The sequence below is a fragment of the Dermacentor albipictus genome, chromosome 1 (assembly GCF_038994185.2).
Source record: "Dermacentor albipictus isolate Rhodes 1998 colony chromosome 1, USDA_Dalb.pri_finalv2, whole genome shotgun sequence".
NCBI lineage: Eukaryota > Metazoa > Arthropoda > Arachnida > Ixodida > Ixodidae > Dermacentor > Dermacentor albipictus.
This window is the reverse complement of record NC_091821.1, coordinates 508,670,500-508,693,959: the sequence shown is the minus strand read 5'-3', so window position 1 is coordinate 508,693,959 and position 23,460 is coordinate 508,670,500. Positions and strand designations below refer to the sequence as shown.

Here is a 23,460-nt window from a genome sequence, read left to right as displayed (position 1 = left end):
GTCTGATGAGACTTATTGCGTTGGTAATCTTGGCTGTAAGGCGGAAAATAGTCTCGCCGTTGCCCCGTCGCTTGTCTATAATCATGCCGAGCACCCGGATTTTGTCGACCTCCGGGATCACGTGTCCGTTCCTCGTCATCATCTTGATGGCCTCGTAATCCCTCGCTTCGCTCTTCTTATGTCTGACGTACATCGGCGGTAACACCAGCAGTTCTGACTTGCTCGGTGAGCAGATCAAACCGGAACCGTTCAGCTGTTCTTCGATCGCGCCGACGGCTTCTTGCAGCGTGCTCTCAGTGTGACCATCGCTGCCTCCCGGAACCCACAGCGTGATGTCATCGGCGTAGATGGTGTGCCGCGCGCCCTTGACGCGAGAGAGTCGCTTGGCCACCCCGATCATAACGAGGTTGAATAACAACGACGAGATCACCGGGCGTTGGGGGGAGCCGACGCTGCCGAGCCTCTTCCCTTGGAGCCGTAGATCGCCGGCGCAGAGCTCGGTAGTCCCCCCCGTCAGAAAGTCCTTGATGTAATTGTACGTTCTTGCGCCCATGTTGAGTCTGGACACCTGGGCTAGGATCGCAAAGTGCTTCACCTTGTCGAAGGCGCTCTGCAGGTCCAGCCCCAGACTGGCCTTGTTGTCTTTCGTTAGGGTGCCATCGTCAATGATATCTTTCTTCAACAGAATGATCGCATCTTGGGTGCCGAGGGAACGCCAAAACCCGATGATCGTGGTGGGGTATATATCCCGACTCCTCCAGGTAATCCTGCCACCTACACATGAGGACGTGCTCCAACACCTTGTCCAGGCAGGACGTGAGCGAGATGGGCTGGAGGTTGTCCGTGTTCAGCGGCCTGCCTGGTTTGGGGCTGAGAATGGTCTTGACAGTCTTCCACTGCTGGGGCTGTGACCCCGCACTCCATCACTTGTTGTAGTAACCGGTGAGGTTTTCGATGGCAACATCGCTGAGGTTCTTCAGCGCTCTGTTCGAGATGTGATCCGGGCGGGCCGCCGACTTATTTAGTTCGTGCAGCGCCGCTCGCACCTCCTCGGCGCTATATTTTCAATCACTCTACTGCCAAACGCAACTGAAAGTTCGTTTCCTTCGACAAAGCTTCTCATCTGTGCTCGTTCGCTCGCCAGTTATGAACTCTATTGACGCGCTAGGCCTACGCATAACGTGACCAACATGGACGGTAGGCGAGTGCTGATTATCCAGACTTCGGGGTTTGTAAGCAAGTTTCCATTCGTTTCGAGCACAGCAAAATACACATACACCAAGCACAGACGTTGCGACAATCGCGATTCGGTTGAAACTTTTAGCAGACAATCACACTAAGGGACCGGCGGAACCCAGTCAGCAGGTTGGATTTGTCGGTGTCGTTCGAAGTCGGTTCGAATCCAGGTCACACTGCCACAACCCACCGTCGTCGTTCGTGTCGTTGTCGGCCTACCTTTACACCACCGTCTTTCAGGAACACTGTCGTGCGTCCAAAGAACTCACACGATCGTTGGTGTCGGCATCTTCGCATGGGCGGTCATCATATGCATAGCAGCCGGAGGCTTCGCAGCCTCCGATTGGTTGACGCCGGCGACGCGTCACAGCCTCTCATTGCTGCACGCTGGCGAAGCTTGGCCACGCGTCGCAGAACTTCGAGCACCGGCAGTAGACAAAAGCGTTACCCGTCATCACGCTTCACCTTGTTCCAAACCAACGCTTTTTACGCTTTTGACGCTTCGGCGTGTGCCGAAGATTGCCGACGCCTGCATGGGGTTCGCCCTGTAGGCGGTTGGTGATAACCACATTATACCAATCCACACAAAGGCAACCGTTAAATATTTGAAAAATTAAAAACCCACTAGCTTGCTTTCAGTATTGTAAAAAATATCGTAACGCTGTACTGAGGATGAAGAAAACATCAAAACTGGGAATGACGAAACTAGCGTTTGATTGGGCGTTCATGCACTCTTAAACAGGCTACACTCAAAGAAATGCGATAGTGGCGAACACAGTAGGTGATGGTCAAAAATCTCATCGGTCGTCAAGCGCATCAGTTTTTGTACATCAGTTGCCGAAGGTTCCAGAGTAATCGCTGGTGCCCACGTGTCTTCCAGAAAATTCTACACAATTCGCGTCGCACAAGCAATCACATTACACAAGCTTCGGTAACAACAGAAAGCACATAGGGCAATCTATGGTCGTCAGACTCTGGAGTTTTGCAAGACGCGTAGCTCCACCTGCCGGTGCGAAGAGCCAGTAATTGAGTAGTGCGAAGCCCGACTCCATTGCTAAGTTGCCTATGCAGCTAGCGACTGCGAAACAACGATTTAACTAGATTTTGAGCCATATTGCGAGTGTTTTGCGCATTTAACACCCAGACAGGGAGCTACGAAATTCTACGCTAGTCGGACGCGCCGCCGAACTCCCATGCTGAGCTGCCATGCTGCAATGTGCTGAGCCTGCTCGATTGCGTTTTTCAAGCGTGAGCAATAAAGTTGCTGTAGGAGCACTGTATGAGTAATTGCGAAGTAACGCACGTGTGCAAAGAAAAAATGTTGCGTTTATTTACATTTATTTGTGCGCGCTTGTTGCTCGAAGCGTCTGCTAAAAGTTCAAATTAAGGTACTGAGCGATGCTGTAGCTCCTGCGAGAAAGAAATATGCAGCGTGTAGGGACTGTAGGAAGCTTACTTTCGTTATGATTGCACGCTATTTGCTGCCTTGGAAAACGTTTTCTGTTCGCTGCCCTGGAAAAGGCTATGAAAGAATGTACTCTCTGTAAATAATTGCGAGACAAAACATTACGATAAAATACACAAAAATATAGGAGGAACTTAAGTCTTGTGTTCAGGGCATATTCAATATGAACGAATTAGAAATGCTTAGATTTTTATGCTTATATGCCTATAGAAAAACCTGATGCTCTCTGTACTTGCGAGTTGCAGCACGGCGGAATAACACTTGAGACTTCACATTCTACACGTACTTCGCCCTGCTCAGCTTCCTTTCCGAAGCGTGGAAGGGCGGAAGAAGCATTCCAGGTCCTTGATTTTTAGGAAACCGTGCCTCAACACAAACGAAAGAGAAGGGTCCATTGTGACCTATGTACCTTCGCTTGCGGACAGCTCTCCTTGCACTACTCAGTTCGCGCCAAGGCTCCGGTAAGGGCGCTGGGGACGGGTTTTTCCGCAGCGCCGCCTGGGCAGAGTCTGAGGTCTATAACATTCGAGCAACTTTCCAAAATTGCGGGGGCGTCCCGCGCTGAAAGATAACATTTGTTAGACAGTGAAAAGCGGTCAGCCGAAGAAGCTAAACAAGTACACGCGGCAATGTCCCCTTCTCTAAAAGCATCGTCCCGTTGGTACAAACATAATAAGAAAGCAAAAACAATATGAATCTTGTTATACAGTAACAAAACAGCAAACGAAGTGTAAAGCAATACAGTACAAGAACAACAAAGTCCAAAGTTACAGTAACAAAACAACAAACAAAGTTTAAAGCAATACATACAAGAACAACAAATTCCAAAGTTCAGCTGTGGAAAGTTCCGAAGTTCGTTGGCGCTGGTAGAACGGCTTAAGTTGCACAACATGGACTATACAGGTCGTGACTTGCGCCGCTGTGATAGCGAAATCGCGTCTGACACGACCTCATAGTCGAGTGCACCAATGCATAGGATTGGGTCCAAAATAGCGGCGTAAAAGCTGCTGACAAGTCCTCGTCGGCGTATCGGGTTCGAAACCCCAACATGGTCGCCAGGCTCCACGTTTCCTCGTCGATGATTGTAGTGCCGGCTTTGGGTCCTCTGCTGATTCTTGATGCGCAGGCTGGCGAGCTGTCAGACTTCTTCGGCGTGCTGGAGATAGGCAGCGACATCGAGATTCTTTTCGTCGGTGACGTGCAGCAGCATGGCGCCTAAAGCCGTTGTCGGGTTCCTTCCGTAAACTAGCTTGAACGGCGTCATTTGAGTTGTTTCTTTGCAATGCCTGATTATGAGCGAAGGTTACCTATGGTAGGACCGCATCCAAAGTCTTGTGCTCAACGTCGACCCACATTGCCAGCATGTTGGCGAGGGTCTTGTTCAGGAGCTTCGTAAGACCATTCGTCTGCGGCTGCCCAGGTAGCGCACAAAGTCTTGAAAACTTCCTATTAATGGATTCAACGTCTCAAACAGATTTTTGACCAAACTCGACGCATTAAAACATCGAAAGCAATATAGCTTAAAAACGAGCGGCGAAAACGTTTCGAAGACGTTTTCATAAGTCTGGCCGTGTCTGTTCAGCTGGCGTGCTGGGTTCTGCATTTATCAAGCGGTACTTGTGTCAATTTTTGCTGTATTTGGCCTGCATGAGCATGAGTTCTGCAAGGAAAAAGGAAGCCTTTTGTGGTGTTTATCTAATATCAGAAGAGACGAACGATTGCGAACCAAATTGACGCCACAACAGGCCATGAACGAATGGTGCGCGAGTGTAGTAACATTGGAGCCGCTCTTTGTGACGCAAACAACGGCTACACATCGACTTCGGGGGAGCGCTGCTAGTCAGTAGACCATGCGGGTCTTAGTGCTGATTCTAACAGTGCATCCTCTACTTCAATAGCTTTGGCTTTTTCATAAACTTTATCATCATTCAATTCTGACGATTTATTTCAGTGCCCTGCAATTATGTTTTCGTCATGACCACTGATGCAAATGTAAACGATCCCTATGTCACGCTCATTGTTTTGCAAATGTATCCATGCCGCGCACTATCGTAGAACGGAACAACTTACCATCGCACGTAGGCACTGAAGGATATGCAACAAAATTCAAAGAGCTGCTACACCCTGAGCGCAGTGCCAGACCTAATTGATTTCTTTGCTTATGACGCGTTTTTTTTTTCACAGTTTCTTACACAGTGAGACGTAATTTACCGATGGCATGCTATTCTTTCCCCTGTTCCATTTTGTGAGCATTCTCATGCGGTGCATTTATAAGGCTTATTCTATATTACGCATGAATAAAGAGATCGAGTTAAATAGCGAACATCAGTTTCGATGGCACCGAGGGAATGCCTCCATACATCCGTTACTGTAGGAACGGTGCTCTGCAGAAAGTGTTGCGGGGAATTCTACTGTGAGCACAATGTATACAAAAACAATGTGCAGAAACCACCCTCGATGAATGTCAGTGCAAGCGAATAGCCTGAACGAGCGAGCGAACGAAAGAACGAGAGAGAGCGGGCGAGGTATTGTTGGCGAGAGAGCAAAAGTATGAACGAACGTGTTCATTGCACATCAACAGTACTTACGACCAACCACTGACCTCGTAACAAGCATAAAAGCAGCGGCAGACAATAAGCTATTAGCTTTAATATTCATGGGACTCAACGGTATGGTCACGGCACGCTTGGGCGCATAGCCTGGAGGGAACACGCATCGTCAGACGCCCCGATCGTCTAACCACCATAAAGAAATAAATTCTACAAGAGGGGACACTCTTCAATAACTGGCAACAGGAAACACGTCATGTCTAGTTTCAACTCCATCCGTTAGTTGACGCGAGCATCACAAAAAAATAATGTGAAATATACTTACGGATAACGTTTTATTTTTTTATTCTCTCCCACTAAAAGCGAAAAAGATTTGCGTGTAAATGAACTTATACTTTGCAACTTATTTTTGTTTCGTTGCCTAGGAACAAGCTAGCGGCACGCCAGACGCGCGTATATAGATACGTCATGCGCCAGACAAGCCGCAGGAGTGAGCGAGCCCGCCGGTGTATGTGCAGTTCGCGTGCTCGGCAACCCGTCTCTTAGGAGGTAGCCCGTTTTTTGGGCTCCCGGCGTTCTTTTAACGCGATAGCGTTAAGGAGCTCGTGTCGCAGAAAAGCCGGTGTCGTCGGCGTCGGTGTCGGCGTTTGCGGCGTTGACCGTGAGCGATAAATCACGGCAGGCGCTTCATAAATAAAAAGCAACTTCCAAGATTGGCCCGGTGGGAATCGAACCAGGGTCTCCGGAGTGTGAGACGGAGACGCTACCACTCAGCCACGAGTTCGATGCTTCCAAGCGGTGCAAACGCGCCTCTAGTGAATGCGGTGTTGCCTTCGAAACGAGCCGTGGAAAGTTATAATGCGGTGTATATCGGTAATTATGAACATGTAACGTACAGAAGTCGCAATTACACGAGTTGCGAAGTGAATTTCCGCTGCATTTTGTGTTCCGTCTGCATTTCGACACGGCACAGCTGCATTACTGGACTACAGAAAGGTGAGGAATTTTGTTTGGCAGTCTGTGACGCACTTCAAGCACATTTAGGCTTACTCTACAAAACAACCTATATAGTAAGGCAGTTATCGAAAAAGAGCTCCGCCATCTAAGCCTAGTTAACTTGAGTTAATTTCAGTGAATTATTCGTACTGCGAGATGCTTGCGACGCTTTGTATGAGCCCAAGCATCTTTAAAACTTATTTTGGTAGTTTTTGGGCACGCTCGCCGCACCTGGCTTTGTGACGAAAAGCACTTTGGCGGTGTGACGCAGTTTCGCGTGTACTGAATATTACCGGGACAAGTTTTGGCGCTTTCTCTCACCCCAGGCATTATTGCAACTAGTTTCGCTACTTTTCGGGGTACTTTTCAAGCACACTGGCCGCGCTCGGTGTAGTGGCGCAGTTATCGAAAAGCAGCTCGGCCGTGTGCCGCAGTTAGTTTCGCGTGTACTGAATCTTAGTGGTAGAAGTTCGTGACGCATTCTCTGACTCGAAAAAGTATTGTGATTCATTTCGTAACCTTTCAGGATATTTTGAGGCATACTCGCCGCGCCTAGGGTTGTGAAGCTATTAGCAAAGAAGCAAGCCGGTCATAGTGAGTTAGTTTAGCGTGTACTGAATTTTAGTGGCGCAAGCTTGTGACGCATTTTATAGCCCTGCAACAACAAATACCCTATTTCGGTACTCACGCTTATAGTGTACTAGGATAGTACACCATACTCGCGCTTGTCGAAAACGCGACGAGCGATTGCCGAGATTGATAACACCTGAGTGTTGTTTGCGCTGGCAAGACGCGTAAAAGATAACACGGAGGAGCTCAAGAACTTGACTTTTACGTATTCTGAGCGACTGAAAACGGGGTTTGCACCAACGAATCTATCTTGAGTGCGATTAGAAGGCATCCTGCGAGCGTGACACATGGTCTGGCTGAGCCTGTGTTGTAGCCACCTCTGTGTACTTGGCGTACCATCGCGTCGACTGCGGCCAAGTTGTTTTGGAAACGCGCAGTCACCCGAGTATTTATGCTCTTAAAGTCCAGAAAATGATGCCCGGGAAGGGAGGGATGCTTGAAAATCGGATGTTTGCTTCAGATTTTATGGCATTGTTTGGAAGAAGTCTTTGCTGCGAAATGCACGTAAAAGTGAATTTATCTGTAATGCTGCTCATTCACCACTTACGCACGTTTCGCCTCTCCACGCAATACTCCTGTTAGGTCAATATACCTATATGATACATGCTTGCAATTTACTTTCTTTCAGCTGATGGCATCCGCTGGAGCTGCGTACGGCAACGACTGCTGCCTACCTGGTTTCACAACTTTGGATGAATGCAGAAGCCCGGATCGAGCATTTATATAGAGCAAAGTAAACAATTCATCATTTCAGAAGACGTTTCGCGTTTTCTTTAAAGGGCCCCTGAAACGGTTCGGACAAATTTTGTAGGCGCGTAGTGTACAGCTTAAGTAGAACATTCGCACCACAATTTATGTGAAGCGTTACGTATTATTGGAGCTGCAAGCGATTAGAAGTTACCCTCCTCCGTAGCTATGCTTTTCCTCCTCAACTCGCTTGCCGAGCGAGCGGCGCTAAGCTCCGCCTTCACTGGTTCAGCGTCACGATGCGACGTCACATCGTTCACTTCCGGTTGTTTAGAAGCACGCCCCCTCCCGCGCGAGACCTCTCCGCTAGCCGCTTGGCCATCGACCGAGAGCTATCGAAGCAGCGTGCGTTGCGAGCATTCTGTCGTAGCGCCGAACGTGTCCGGTACTCCGCTAAAAACAGGCAAGCTGGTTATTTCGGCAAATGACTGGAGGCATAAACTCAAGCTGATGAAGGAACTTTAGCGTAGACGTACGTGAGCAGCCTGATCGGTCTGCACGGTCCGGACACTTGCTGGCGCAGCGCTTAACCAGTCGAACAAAGCGCTAATATTGCTCTAACCAAGTGTAAAGCATTTTAAACATCTATAAATCAACGTGTTGATGATTACACTCCTGCGAAAAATACACACCAGCAGAAAAGAATACACTTCGTTGCTGCTACTGTGTATGGTTGAGCTCTGTGCCACCAGGTGGCTGCACCGTGCAGACCGTTCACATTTGCCCTTCTGCTCATCTCGTGGCTCATCCCGGCACAGTCAAGCGGCCAGACCCTGTCCCCTTGCGCTTGCGTTTGCCCTGATACTGGACTCGCGGTTTGCAGGTCGCTTGGATGTTTGGGCGATCTCGCACAGTAAACAGTGGCCCATATCCAGTGACTCAAGTTGTCTGCTAGCTTTGGCCACTGCATAGGTACGTCGCAGCTGCTGTCCTGCCGAGCAGACTATATGCCACTTTGCATCTGCCCAAATGAAGAGCTTAGTAGCCAACTTGGGTCACTAGATGTGTGCCCGAACAGACAAGTTTGGCAGCGCGTATGTGATGCTGGTATGTGCACATTATGAGCCATTCCATGAGGATACATATGCCAAGTTGGCACAAGGGGTATGCAACCTTAAAAATATTATTCCCTGGTACAATGCACATGCTGGAATCTATGCAAAGTGAAGCTTCAGGGAAGGCGGTTGATTAAATGCCTTACAACTAACCATGATGAGTACAATGTTGCTTACTTTTATCCTATGCAACAAAGTCAAATCAAGGCAACAAAGTCGAATCATAGTGCTCGCGAAAAGACTGAGACCGACACTGACCGCGGAGCTCTCGTCAAAATGGAGGACGTTGTAACACAAGCAGACGACACTTGCTGTGTGCCGGAAGTACTGAAGTGTACTAAAAAACTATTCTTGTGTATTCTCTTTAAGTTATTTTCTTTTTACAAAAACAAAGTAACTAACATTCCAACTATTACGAGCATCATTTGTTCACCATAAAGTTGGAAAAATTATCGACCACGCGCCCTGGTCAGCCAATCAGATAGCTCGCCCATGTGACGTAATATGGGTTATTTGCATCATATGGGTAGGGGCGGCTTAAAATTCCGCCGAGCAGTGCGCTGCGATCGGCAGCGATGTGTATTTTTAAAACCTTATAATAAATTACACGCTTTACGCAGAGCACTTAGATGCATCAATTATTGATCAGAAGAACCTACTCTAACGACTCAGTACGTTTGTAGAAAATCGCCAAAATCGTTTCAGGGTCCCTTTAAGAAATTGCCCCTGACAGATTCGGCGGAGTCTTGTAAAGGTCGTTCGCAATCATTTAACTAAATGATGAAACGATTCCACGCTAAGGCCACGCGGGGTTCAGCAGAAGCGAAAAAATAAATAAATGCTGCGCCGCTCAGCGGAGTCGGCGTGGCGTGTACCAACTGGCATTCAAAACGCGCACGCCTGAAACCGAAACCGGAAGGTGTTAATACCATCAGCTTGCTGTACTACAGTCAATTCGGCCGCTGGACTCTATGGGAGTGTCCGCTCTTGTTGAAATTTCTCTATGTAACCACAATGATGCGGCACTGAGGGCGTCCGAACTGAATGGCCTGCGCAATGCACAACGGGAACGGCCAGCTCACTTCTCTGGTTTGAGTCGGGGCGGCATATCGAGCAAGCGAGCCAGCGCGTGAAAGAACAGCGGAATAGAGGGCGGTGTCTTGCTCTGCGCAACATGATTCACTGTCCATACACAAAAACGCAGAACGCGCACGACACGCCGACGCGCACACCAAGCGCTCACACCGCGGCGCTTCAACTGCCCGTGAACACAATCCAACCTTGCGCAAGGTGGCGATACGATACCGTCGTTACATCGGTCGCATGACAAAGCGTGTGGCGAAGGCTGGCGTGGTTGCCGCTGTGGCTGCCGTGTGAATGTGGTCTGTGTATAGTTCCGCAATTGTTCTCGTTTGGACAGTCATGTGTTTCTCACGGTTTTCGGTTGCGCTGTCCGTTGTGAAGCAAGTATTGTACTCTGTTGTCTTCGCACTGCGTGTGCGGCGATTTGTTTCTATAATTTCAATTTGCAGAGCAGCTGAGCTGTGGCCAAGGCTGCCGTATGAAAGCGGTCTGTGCATAGTGCCGCAATTGTACTCGTTTGAGCAGTCGTGTGTTTCTTATTGTTTTCGTGTCCTTTGTCAAGTAAGTGTTGTGCTTTGTCGTTTTACTTGGCACTGCATGTGCAGGAATTTGCTTGTATGCTTTTAATTTGGAGAGCAGCTGAATTTTTCATTCGAGAGCGCCGAGTGTAGGGCGCTAATTTGCTCTTCAAGTTCATTGTCATGTCGCTATGGCTAGGTGAGGGCCTTTTCAATGATGTTGTAATTAAGGCGTTAAGAGCAGTGTTAAGATGAAAGAGACGAAATGTTGATTTCGGGTGCCTGGCATCGGGATCGGGCGTCATGCGCGAAACTAAAGCTTTGCAGGATGCGAAGAAAGGCGGGAATGCCAATTCACCCGCACATTGCCAATATCCTCTAGATACCAGTCATTGTGGTATTTCCCTTTTCCGTTTAGCGATAATGTTGCAGACAAGAGAACTGACAAACGGGCTCTTTGTTGATGTTCATCACGAGTACGGTGGCGCAAGACATGAGGTGAAGTGCCCGTCGTATTTCCGTGCCGTCGCCTACAGCGCACTTGTGGAATATGGCGTGAACAACACCGTGCTGTTATCACTTGCGATTCAGATCGATTGCATTTTGGCCTATTTTACCCTACGTGACTGGTACTTACTTCATGGTCTTGAGAGGAAGTTAGACATTAGACGGCCGAATGCGATTGTCTTCGGCGCCTCGGAATGCTAGCAATACTTTTCGGTGCTTCTAAAGCTTTGACCTAGTTATAGTTTCTGTAGTTCGTGATCGAATACTGCATATCTATTTGTAACTTACTAGTGGATGCTGCGCTTGTGAGTCGTGAATACCCTTGGCGTAAGATATCCTGTTACTCCAGGTAGTCACTACGTTTTGCTGTTTGTGACTGGTACCGGTCGCCGCACTGCGCGGCCTCGAACTCGGCAGACGCCGAGTTCGTGCGTGTGTCATGTGCAGGCACAGAGTTGCGGAAGCACTCGCGTGATTTTTTCGATTTGTGCGCTGTTAGTGCACTTCGTGCAATAGGGCATCCGCTGTTCTTGGTCCTTGTGCAACAAATTTTCCAAGCGTACGTCAAACGGAGGAACCTCTGAAACATTTAGGGATGTCGGTTCATTGAGTAAGTTGATGGGTAAACATATATAGCACTTGCTGCTTAGAGTTCATGCAATATTGCCACGTAATGCCACAGAGAGCTCTCCACATGCTAGTTACCAGCACTCGTTAGTGCGCTGGTTTCAAGCTTGGACAGCGTGCTATGCCTTCTCTCGCCGATCGGTGGTGGCATAAGTGGCAAGCAACCATCTTAGAAATTCTTCCCAGGAAGCTAGCGCCGCTTCATGATTCACGTACCATGTCCTCGCTGACTCTTCTAACGTGAAGTACACGTTGCGAAGCTTCCTTGCCTTGTCCCAGCCGTTGAAATCTGCGGCTCGCACGAAGTGTTCTTACCAGTCTTCCACATCATCGAACGTATTGCTGTGGAAGGACTGGTGCTTTCGTGGTGGGTACACGATGACCTGAGATAATGCCACCGGGCTGGTCATGGTCGCACCATCGCTGGTAACTGCTCCCTGTACTGCTGCAGCAACAGGCAGTCCTAACTCGGGCGGGTCTCCTAGGAGGCAGCAGGTTGTGCACTGGTGTACTGGAGTCAGTTCTCTGGATTCTAATCGCTGAGGGTCGGTGCTCTGCTCTCTTACGAACTGGGGACTCAAAATCATACCGCGCACTTCCACCAGAAATGTAGCACTCTTCAATAAAGCAGACTAAACAAACTGGTTTATTGTGGGCGAACTTGAGCACGGAAACTCGAACATAAAGCACTTTCACGCAATTTGCAAGCAGAGTTAACAGGAGCTTATCAACAGTGAACCGCGTCTCCACACCGAAGACACTTTCACGTGCTCCGAAGACCAGGAGCCACGCACTGACTTCTCATTGGATGGGGGGACTGGGACTGGGACGCTGCCGTGTGCGCGTGCACGAGGGACACGCGCTGTCTCGCCATCCGTGAGCCGTTGCTGGCGCTCTTCTAATGGCGATGCGATGAGTAATGCCTTGGGGCTTTAGCGATGAAGCGCTTGGAAGGTTACCTCACGAGAGTGCTTGCAACTGGCGTGTGGAGAGCTGTCTGCGGCAATATGGGTTATTTGCACAGCAATTTTAGCCTTGTATTGGGGAATAGATTTGTGCATGATTAATTTCATATATTTTTCCCTACCTGGAAGTGTTAGTTGAAAATTTGATTACACGGCGACAGTGTGCCAATAAATTCAGCGACATCGGACTAACGCCTAGTAACTTAGCGTGGTGTCTTGAATGGTAGCAAACAGATGACAGGTGACATAAAACCACAAGCATCAACACAGTGTCTCCTGGTGGAAAGGGCGGAGAATACGTGGATACACATCGGGGCATCTTCCCTCATCTGCTTTTAAGGACGTCCTCCAAATCGTTTAAGCAATGCAAGCAATCAGATTGCTAGCACAGACAGGGCGAGTGAACGCAATTTACATTGTCATTACACAGTTAAAATGTTTACTATACCTAATGTGGAATCTACATATTATGTCCCCTTATTATTGAACAGCTTGTTAAAAACAATTTCAGCAATACATCTTTATATTTAGCACTGGTTATGTTCATATTTAAGATTTGGATCTAGTGTTGCATATTTTTTCTCATTCCATTATCATGAGTCATAAATTTGGCATATCTTTGACATTGTAGCTTAAGTGTGCTCCTATATGTTTCATTAGAAGCTACAGAAATTTGAGTGTGAGGCCTGCTGACTTATCTTGCAAGCAAACCCAGTGGGAACACCTAAGTTCAGTGCTACGAAGTGGAGAGTGAGCGCGTACGTGTGTCAGATATGGTATGTGGGCAAGTCGTCCTGGTGAAGCCACTGCATCTACATTCAAAACGTTTCAACTACCAGTGTAGTGCAAGATGTGTCCACTTCGACGAAATGGAGCACCAGTGGAAATATCTGGGCGTACCTATCCAGGGCAGCAAGTGTTGACATTGAAGACATTTCAAGTACCAGCATGTGCGGCAGTGCCATTGCCAACGGAACTGTAGAGTACAAAGTGGTGTTCTTCCAAGCTGTTCATCAATGGAACTCTGCCTGGACCCTGCCAAATATTTTTGGATGTGAAAGTGAAGTTGAACTAGTAAAGCATTGGCTCGGGGCTGCATGCGTGAAAGGTTTTTGTCATTTAGAGCGCTTTTTACAGCGAAGCTGTGAGCCCCTGCTTGGCCGCCATTTTTTGTCTGTGTCCGTTACCGAACATGTGGGCTGATCGCGGCGGCAGTGCAGGGCCAGAAGCGATGGCTCGTACCCCCATAAGGCAGAGGCTTCAGCAAAGTGAAGCGCACAGTGCATACGTACATTCTTCGGAAGCACAGATGCAATATATAGTACAGCGTACCTTTCAATAAAGAACAAGCGCAGAAGAAGGATCCGACCGACATAATTGATAAGGTGCGCCTGGTAACAACGGAAAACACGTAGCGCTCCCCTCATATGTTTCCCGATAGCGATTACCGCGCAAGCTGCCACGGTGACGGCAGCTTGCGACGTGTGAAGTAATGCCCCTAGCCTTGCGTATATGGAATAACCAGACTAGCACATGATTTCAGTGTTGTTCCAGCAACGCTAAGAGCGGCGTCGTGCTGTCGAAATTACCATCACTCTAAAGCAGTAAAGCAGTGCATACCCCCACAGCAGTTGCAGTGGTAGTATTAAACAGCTTGGCTGGACATCCACTTTCGCAGGGCCGGGAAGGAGAGCCAATTTCTTTTATATGCTTTAGGAGACGGGAGATATGTGGAAAGACTACTAATGTCTTCATGTGTTAGCAAATGATTTTTTGCGGCCTTATGCCTGCTTTTGCGAGAGTGGTACATTTGTGCCTTTTGTACAATGCTGTTTATATAAACGGATTCGTGCTTATTATGAGCATTGCTCCTTTGGTTACTGAAGCACACCTTCCTGTGCATTCCAGTTACTTTCCAGGTTCAAAGCATTCAATAATGGGGTTTTACGCGCCAAAACCACTCTGATTATAAGGCGCGCCGTAGTGGGGGACTGCGGAAATTTGGACCACCTTGATTTTTTTAAAGTGCATCTAAATTTAAGTACAATGGCGTTTTCGCATTTAGCCACCATCGAAATGCGGCCGGGTGATTGCCAGGTTTATACAATTCTGTAATAATAAGGATTGCACATTAATTTCTCGTATACTAGAGTATTAATAATATTTTAGTTATGTATGGTGTTACTCAGTCTCATCGTTCTCTGAAATACAGTGCTGCTCACTTGTTAAACGGATTTCCTTAATTGAGCATTCTTTAAGATCATTCACGAGATTGTTTTTTTAGTTTTAAGGTTCGTTTAATTCTCTCACCATTACTGTATCCTATGTACCGTACAGGCAATATTTCAATTCGAACTTAACATGTTCGCGTTCTTTTGATATTGAGCATTGATGTTTGATCGTATGTGTCGTAATTACTTTTTGTGTTTTTTTCAAGCTCCTAGAACAGGCAGATACCATGCGAATAAATCTCACCTTTTCATTCTGCTTTTTGCAGTTGCTGTGATATCAATTTCTGAATAACTCTAGTCTGTTCACCTGATAGCATGCGCTTTTTACTGTGCAAAATAAGATACTTTAGGACACTTCGCGTTCTTGCGGTTCGTCATTGTATGCGTACTTGTGAATTTCGTTTATGCATGTTTTAGCCATTATCGATAAATTTTTATTTCACTACGAATTTTTTTCTGGTAGCTTTAGCGACTATTCAAGTGCTTTTATTTCAATTATTCTTGCATTTCTCATATATGTTGCACAAACCTTGCATAAGTACTATTTTTGCAATAAAGTGTTGGTTTGCGATATGCTCGTTTCGTGGGCTCTTGGCACAAAAATTCTGGCTTGACCGATTGTCAAGACGCTCCCATTTCTCAGCGGGATGCCATTCACATTTTGTTGACAAACATCGTTGCTGCATACCAAAAGCGGCATTGCAAATTCATTTTCGTGGACATGTGCCTCTTCAGGTGACTTGGTCGAGGATGCGTCGGCCTTTATAAGCAACAGTGCTTGGCACTGCGCGAGGAGCTCAGTAGCACTAGACACCGACGCTCCGACTCATTTGGAAACAGCGGAAACGAGCTTCAAGTTATCGTAAACCTTCCAAGGCTACTTCTAGACCAGCTTCCAGATAAGGTCTTAAAAGCCTTTAGAAATCACACATGAAGAGCCCCGTTAAAGGGAATATTTGTATATTTCCCAACCCTATTTCAACACTCGATTTTCGAATACTTTTTGAAGAGGAGCTCTTCCAGATCATCTGAAAACAGTAATTAAGCCGGCCATTAGGAGGAATATAAGACGTTTTACCAACGAAGTTGTCTTACTCGTCTCTTGTTGAAACCGTTTCTTTCGTCTCGGATAAACGATATAAAACGTTATGTATCTCTTTTGTGCTACCTGGGTTGTAGGCAGATCCTGCTGGGGCTTTTTCTGCTGTATTGCACAATGGCTAAGGTTAGCTGCGCTGTAAAGGTTGTTCATCTGTCGGTGATTAGTACTTCTGGGGCGCCATGTCGTAGCAAGATGTTCTGGACGAAGCGTTTTAGCACTTCGGCTGCGCTAAGTTTCCGCAGAACTTTTGCTTCAGCGAAGCGGGGGAGTTAGTCTGTCAACATTACAATCCCCTTGTCTCTGGATGTTCACGTCGGAATGGGTCCCAGCAAGTCCATCCTGATCTGCTGAAGTGCCCGGCAAAGAGGCTCGATTAGCTGTAGTAATCCAACTGGCCTTGTGGGTGACGTCTTGCATCGCTGGCAGTCTCGGCATGTCGTTACGTAACGAAAGACGTAAACCGTGAAAGAAAACAATCCTCTCTTAAATGCTTTAGGGTCAACGTCGATGTTCCCTTCTGTCATGTATAAAGGCCAGTGTGCGCGTGTCTCGCGCGGCGGATGGCCAGTGACTCTAAAATAAGAGAAAGAATAGTGGCATTCGGCGTGAGCTCGCAGGCCGTGGCACCTCGGACAACAGCCAATCACGAAGGCAGACGAGTTCTGGAAGTGGGGGCGATGAAGAAAAGAAAGAGAACAGAGTTCTTGTTTTTCTGTCGAGAACCCCGGTGTACGGCGTAGGAGAAGCGAGGTTGTCGGGCTGCGGGTCCGAACCACAAGACTTCAGGAGCGCCGGCCTGAGGAAGCGAGGCTGTCGGGCTGTGGGTCCAATCCTTCAGGTATCAGGAGCGCCGGGCAGAGAAGTGAAACTGGTGGCCTGCGGGCCCGAGTTTCAAGACTTCAGCGACGAACCGGCCTCGCCCTGCAGGGATTATCTCGGTGTTCGCGGATCCTGCTGGCAAGGTGCGGAAGGCAGGAACTTTCTACCATTCCCCTCATGTGACTCATTGGCCAAGCTGTGGCTGATCATAAAGAAGCAAGCAGCGACTGATGCTCACGCGATCGACGCTCTGCAGCTGAACCACACCGCATGTCATGTAACGCGGTGGGGTTCAAGTAATGTGGCTGAATGCCAAGTAATTTTGACCATTCAATGATCTTACTGTTGTAAATGATTCTTTAGTTGTGAGAAGATCTAGGGCTGCATGAACGTTTTTGTTACTTATGGCATCTAGTTTGGTTGGTCTGTCTGTGTTATGCTTTATTTTAAATATATACATGTTTCTTAACAATCGGCTTCCTTGCTTTTCTTCCCCACTGTGGATTCGTCTCAGGGGTGGCCAGAACAATTTGAATTGTGCTTCTTATCGTATTGCTTCCTATTGGCAAGCAGCCCCGCATTAACCTAAGCAAACCAAAATCGTAATACCTTCCGAATACTCAGCGTGACGTTTATGCTCCGGATCTGCTCGTCGCGGTTCAGTGAAGTCGTCCCCGCTTATTATTCCAAGGAAGGCGTCATCAACCTCATCGTCATGAGATGGCGGGTCAATGGCGGCGCGTGATACTTAGTCGGTATCGGAGTGTTTTCGGAACTTACAGGTCAAAGTGATATCATATTCTTGCAATCTGAGATTCCACTGCGCCAGGCGTACTGAAGGGTTTTTTAAATTCGCTAGCCAACATAACGCATGATGGTCGCTGACGACTTTGAATGACATGCCACATAGGTAAGGGCGAAATTTTGCTGGAGCCAAAATGATGGCGACGCAATCCTTCTCGGTAGTAGAATCACTGCCTTCCGCTTTTGGCAGCGACCGCCTAACGAAAGCTATCACCTGTTCAAATCCGTCTTTTCTCTGGACTAGGGCGGCACTGAGGCCTAGGCTGGTGTCGTCAGTGTCTGTATCCGCTACCTCGTCGAAGTGCACAAGTACCGGTGGCGACTGCACGCGTCGCTTGAGTTCTTGAAATGTGTAGTCCTGTGGCGTTTCTCACTTGAAATTCACATCACATTTAGTTAGATGAGTAAGCAGCTCAGCGATGCATGAGAACTCCTTGACAAAGCGTCTGTAGTAGGCAGGCATGCCATGAAATCTACGCACTGCCTTCTTGTCAGTAGGCTGCGAGTTTGCGATGGCAGCAGTGTCCTGCAGATCGGGGTGGACTCCAGACCATCGGATGACGTGCCCAGAAACAGAAGGTCATCGTAAGCTAAGCAGTACCTTTCCAACTGTACAGGGAGCGTATGAAGCATGGAAAGGCGGGCTAGTTGGGGGTCATTATTTGAATGCATAATGTAACCGCGCCAACGACAACGGACGAAGAAGGAAGCACACTGGACAAGCGCGGATTACTTTATGTATTTAAATGTAGGGCGAGCCCTGAACACTTGGTTGCTTCTTGTACTGCCACAAGCCGCCTCAGTGATGGTTGAAATTTCTTGCGAAGCCGACGATGCCATGAACGTTAACAAGACAGGTGTGCCACTTCAATCCTGCTAAAACCACGTACATAACCCCCTGTAACACTGAAGGCGCCAAGCGCAATCGTAATGGCATGACATTGATCTCTTAGAGGCTGTCGGGCATGATGAAGGCTATCTTTTTACGATCTCTCCCGTCGACTTCTATTTGCCAGTATACAGTCAGCACTTAGATCCATCGACGTGAAGTATTTAGCGTTGCGAAGCCGATCCAATGCGTCGTCTATCCGTGAGAGACCTTTATATTCGTTATCTTGTTAAATCGACGATAATCGACGCAGAAACGTAGGTTACCCCCCCATTTTTGTCACCAAGATAACAGGAGGTGACTACGGGCTTTTCGTAGGCTGGATGATGTCGAGCAGCATTTCGTCGACTTGTTGCCACATAGCTTCACGTTCTCGCGTCGAAACTTGGCAAGGGATCTGGCGGATTAGTCTAGCGCACTCTTCGGTTGTTATGCGGTGTTTTGCCACTGTTGTTTGTCGAATCCTCGATGACATTTAAAACCAGACTTTGTATCGTCGGAAAAGACTTCTGAGCTGTTGCCGCTTACTCTTATATTTGGATTTATGTTGAAGTCTGGTGCGGGAGCTACGGTCATTGGGATATATTCGGCAGAATACGAGAAGAGAAATGCATAGGTGGTTTCTACAGTTTTCTCGATGCATGCGATGGTCGTGCCCTTGTTTATGTGCCCGAACTCCTGGGTTAAATTTGACAGCTTCACTTTCGCTATTCCACCATGCAGGTAAGCGATCCCCTCTTGCAACGTAAATTTCACGGTCAAGCAGTAGGCTTTGGTCGCCCTCGATAACGCTGTCTACATCTACGCGTGCTTCGCTGCTGACGGAAATGGCAATGCTGGAGCGAGGCGGGATGCCATATTGGTGCTCAAGTACACTAAATTCATGGTGACTGTGAGCGCTCCCAGCTGTAGCGCTTGATCTTTGGATAGTGTTACCGACTTTGACTTCAGGTCGATGGTTGAGTCGTGTTGGCTCAAGAAGTCCATGCCGAGAATGCCGTCTCGTGAACACTGTTGGAGGATAATGAAATTGAGAGGGTATGTCCTGTCATTAACTGTAATTCTTGCCGTGCATATACCAGTCGGCATTATTAGATTACCTCTTTCTGTCTCTATTTGAGGGCCGTCCCATGCAGTCTTCACTTTCTTCAACTAGGCGGCAAATAATCTACTGGCGACGGCGTAGTCGGCTCTTGTGTCCACTAAGGTGGTGACTGCATGGCCGTCGAGAAGTACGTCGAGGTCGGTGGTTCTATCTTTTGCGTTGCAGTTAGATCTTGCAGTCGGATTTCGGCTGCGTCGTGTGGACTTGTGACGGGAGCGTCGCATCATTCTTGTCTTGAAGTCTTCGTCTGCATGGCGGCGTGTCGTTGTTATGTCGTTGTGAAAGTCTTTGTGAAAGTGTTCATCATCGGCGGAGGAACTTCGGCATTTCGATGTGGAGCAACCGCTCCTCCATCGGTTCTCACTTTCAGTTTAGAGGATATGGGCTGACGGGCCGGCCAAGGGCTGATCCAGTGTATTGTCGGCACTCCGGTGACAGGTAGAGTCCTGGTGACGGCGTATGGTATGGTCGTCGAAGTGTCAACTGAGTGGCGTCGGGGTAGTCGGCGATATCACGTGGCCGGTCCCCTTGCTGCGGGCACCGCGCGTTCACGGCGAACCCTCCAATGCCAAGTAGTGGTATGGGCAACGGCGGTACACATGTCCGGCTTCCCCGCAGTGATAGGAGAGCGAGCGGTAGTCGGGGGCGTGCCATATGTGCGTCTTCCTCATGTAGCGGCGCAAGGTGAAGGCGTGCGACGATAGCATGCGTCATCGCTTCCGGCTGAAGTTGCGGCGAGGTCGCAACATCCGATTCTACTATTGACCGCTGAAGTCCTTTAACTAATTCAGCTATCGAGGCCACCTGGGGCTTCAACCTTGGGTACAACTTCTTCAGCTCTTCCCCTAAGACCTGCATGATCGTCTAGCGCAGATCAGCGGCGCGTAGCATTTGAGCTTCAGCGCAGGCTGGTTGTATCGCCTGGTGCGCACTTCAAGCGTCTTTTTGATCGTTGTAACCTCCGAAACAAAATCAGCGACAGTCTTGGGCGGGTTGCGTACCATTCCGGCGAAGAGTTGTTCTTGGACACCTCGCATCAAGACCCGACCTTTCTTTTCTTGAGACATATCGGGGTAGGCGTGGCGGAAGCGGCGAGTGATGTCTTCTCCAAAGATTGCGATTTTCTCGTTCGGCAGCTGCATGTGGGTTGTCAGTAGAACTAGGGCTCCATCTTTGCGGACGACGCTAGTAAAGGTCCGCACGAAGCTCCTAGAAAAGAGGTCGCATGTTGTCAAGGTCGACTCCCGGTTCTGAAACCACGTTCTGGCGGCGTCTTCAAAGGCGAAGTATACGTGCCGCAGCTGGTGGTTGGAGCGTCAGTTGCTGAAACTCACGATTCTTTCACAGTTCTCCAGCCAGGTTCTGGGTCTTCAGACGAGGCTCCATGGTAGCTTGTTACGTCCCGAGGTTGTTGCTGCAGAATGGGGCACGCATTGGGGTGTCTGAATTGCACTTGATCCCCCGGGTCTTCTCGGGAAGAGGCCTGCATTTCGGTCGCAGGCCTTTCTGGCTACGGCTAGCTAACGGGTCCTTGGCGACGTTGCTGTTGTCCTGGGGTTTCGGGTTTTGATCGGGGCTTTGCGGCGGCGTTCAGTACACGAGCGCACTAGCACCTCCACCAGATTTTCCGTAGTAGTGACAGTTAAGAAAGCAGAAAAACTGCGAAGGACGAAACTAGCGTTTTATTTGGTGAACCTGTACCCTCAAAAACAAGCTGTGCTCAAAGAACGGCGATAGCAGTGATCACAGTCCGCGATCGTCTAAAATGTGATGTGTAGGTCAAGCACATCGGGTTTTATACATGAGTCATCGAAGGTTCCAGAGTAACCGCTGGTGCGTGTGTGTCTTCTAGGAAGTTCTACAGAATTAGAGTCACGTATGAAATAAGATTACACAAGCTTCAATGACAGCTGGCATAACGTAGAACCAACGATAACATTCGAAGAACTTCCGATACATACGGGCTCGTGCCGAGTTTGGCGATAACATTTGTTAGATGAAAGATTAACAAACATGTTTGTTAAAATTCGCCAAGATGTTATCGCAGTACCACGAGAGGGACAAAGACGACGGTCACTAGCAAGACGAAAGCGAAGACGTAGTGGGGTTAACCCAACGTTCGGCCATAGTGGTTGTACCAGCCATATCTTCTGCGCATTAAACACGGTCCCATGTGAACTTATAAATCTGCCCGTTTCATTTTTGGTGGAGGTGCTGGATGTTCCACGAAACGGAACTCCGCAGCGGGCTTGTCCTCGCCGTTCCTACTATGCTGACAGACGACCAGCCCATTGAGTTAAGCGCGGCGTCAGCATCCGGCGCATCCGCGCCGTCAACATCCGAGATACCACAAGCGTCAGTAGTCTTGATCCATCCACGTGACGTCGACACCTTCTCTGGTAACGGCACTGACAAAGTCGACGTCGAAGAATTGCTTGGCATGTACGAACGCGTCCCTGCACACAAGCGATGAGACCCGACAGTGATGCTCGCAAATCTTGCCTTCCATGTCTTCTGCCTCCAGGGACCAGCCCGCACCTGGTATGACGCACACGAAGAAGAGCTGACCAGCTGGGACGTATGCACGAATAAATTTCCCGGCCTCTTCAGCAAGCTCGCTGGGCGCAAGTGTGCCGCTGTGAAAGACCTATCCTGTCGGGCTTAGACAGCTACCCAGTCCTACATTGCGCACATCCTTGATGTCCTAGCTCTTTGCCGCCGCGTCGATGCCAGCATGCCATAGGGTGACAAAGTAAGGCACATTCTGAAAGGCATCGCCAATGATGTGTTTAACTTGCCGGTTATCAAAGGCTGCTCGACGGTAGACGAAATTATCCGTGAGTACAGATGTTTCGAATACGCAAAGAGCTATCGCATTGCCGGACAGTTCGTGCGCTTTCCCAATACCATCGCGACGTCGTCGTGCGAACACGCTCATTCGGCTCTTCAATCGTGCACTAGAGATAGCGCTATCCGAATTGTACAGCGCGAAATCGAAGCTGCGTCGCCATCTTCTTTCGCCCGCCTTTCCGAGGATACGCAAGCGACGATCTCTGTCATCCACGCAGTTGTCCGCGAATAACTAGCCAACGCAGGAAATCATCCAGTGTGCTCCATCACACGCCCTCCGATTAGCCCTGCCCTCTTCATCGACCTCCACCAACGTTTCGACGCTATCGTGATCCGGCCCAATGGCGAACACCACACGACAAGCCCATATGCTTCCAATGTAGCGGCGTGGCGCACAATTCTCGCAATTGCCGTTTTCGTCAGCCGCTATTTTCACGCCCCACTTTCTCCTACCGCCACAATGACAACAAGTGCCAGCCATTTCATGCTCCAAATTACCCGATATTCCATGACCGCGGCGCTTCTGCGTCCCTCAGAGGCTGGAGCCCTTCACCATCGCCGCACGATCGTCGGTCCCGCTCGCCTCTGCCCCGTCGTTTTTCATCGTTTCAGCCTTCTGTACCCTCATCCCGGGAACACTGACGTATGGAGCTCCCTGAGGTGACGCTGCATTGGACTCTCGACCTGCAAATCCTCTCCATACCTTGCTGACAGATCCGAACCTAATTGTCGTGGAAGCTGATGGCCTACCTGTCACTGCCCTGATTGACACCGGAGCACACATCTCGGTCATGAGCGATGATCTCCGGAAGCGGCTCAAGAGAGTGCTCCCTCCTTCCAAGTCCCGCGTTCTACGACTCGATGGGGGAGCTCCCGTTTGGCTGGAAATGTGTGCCGCTCGTGTCACCCGCAAGATGAAAGAGAGGATGTACTGGGCCTAACCTAAAGCTCAGCCATACTGGTTCTACCGGCCATATCTTCTGCAGAGTAAACATGGTCCCATTTAAACTGATATCTCTGCCCGTTCCAATATTTTCTAATAAGAGCAACACTTTAGCCAACCAAGAGAACAGGCTGGCTTCAGGAAGACATATGACGCAATCAATCGCATCCAAGTCATCAATTATGTAATCGAGATATCTACAGGGTACAATACACCTTTGTATATGGCTTTCATAGATTATGAAAAGACATTTGATTCGGTAGAGATAGCAGCAGTCATAGAAGCATACGTAATCAATGAGTACAGCAGGCGCACACGGATATCTTGGAAGATTTTACA

General features: G+C 48.7%; 1 protein-coding gene across 1 annotated transcript in view; it reads left to right on the top strand.

Moving 5' to 3' along the window:
- Nucleotides 1–23,460, top strand: part of LOC135907594 (uncharacterized) — a 258,333-nt gene that overhangs the window by 32,929 nt on the left and 201,944 nt on the right. The window lies entirely within an intron of this gene.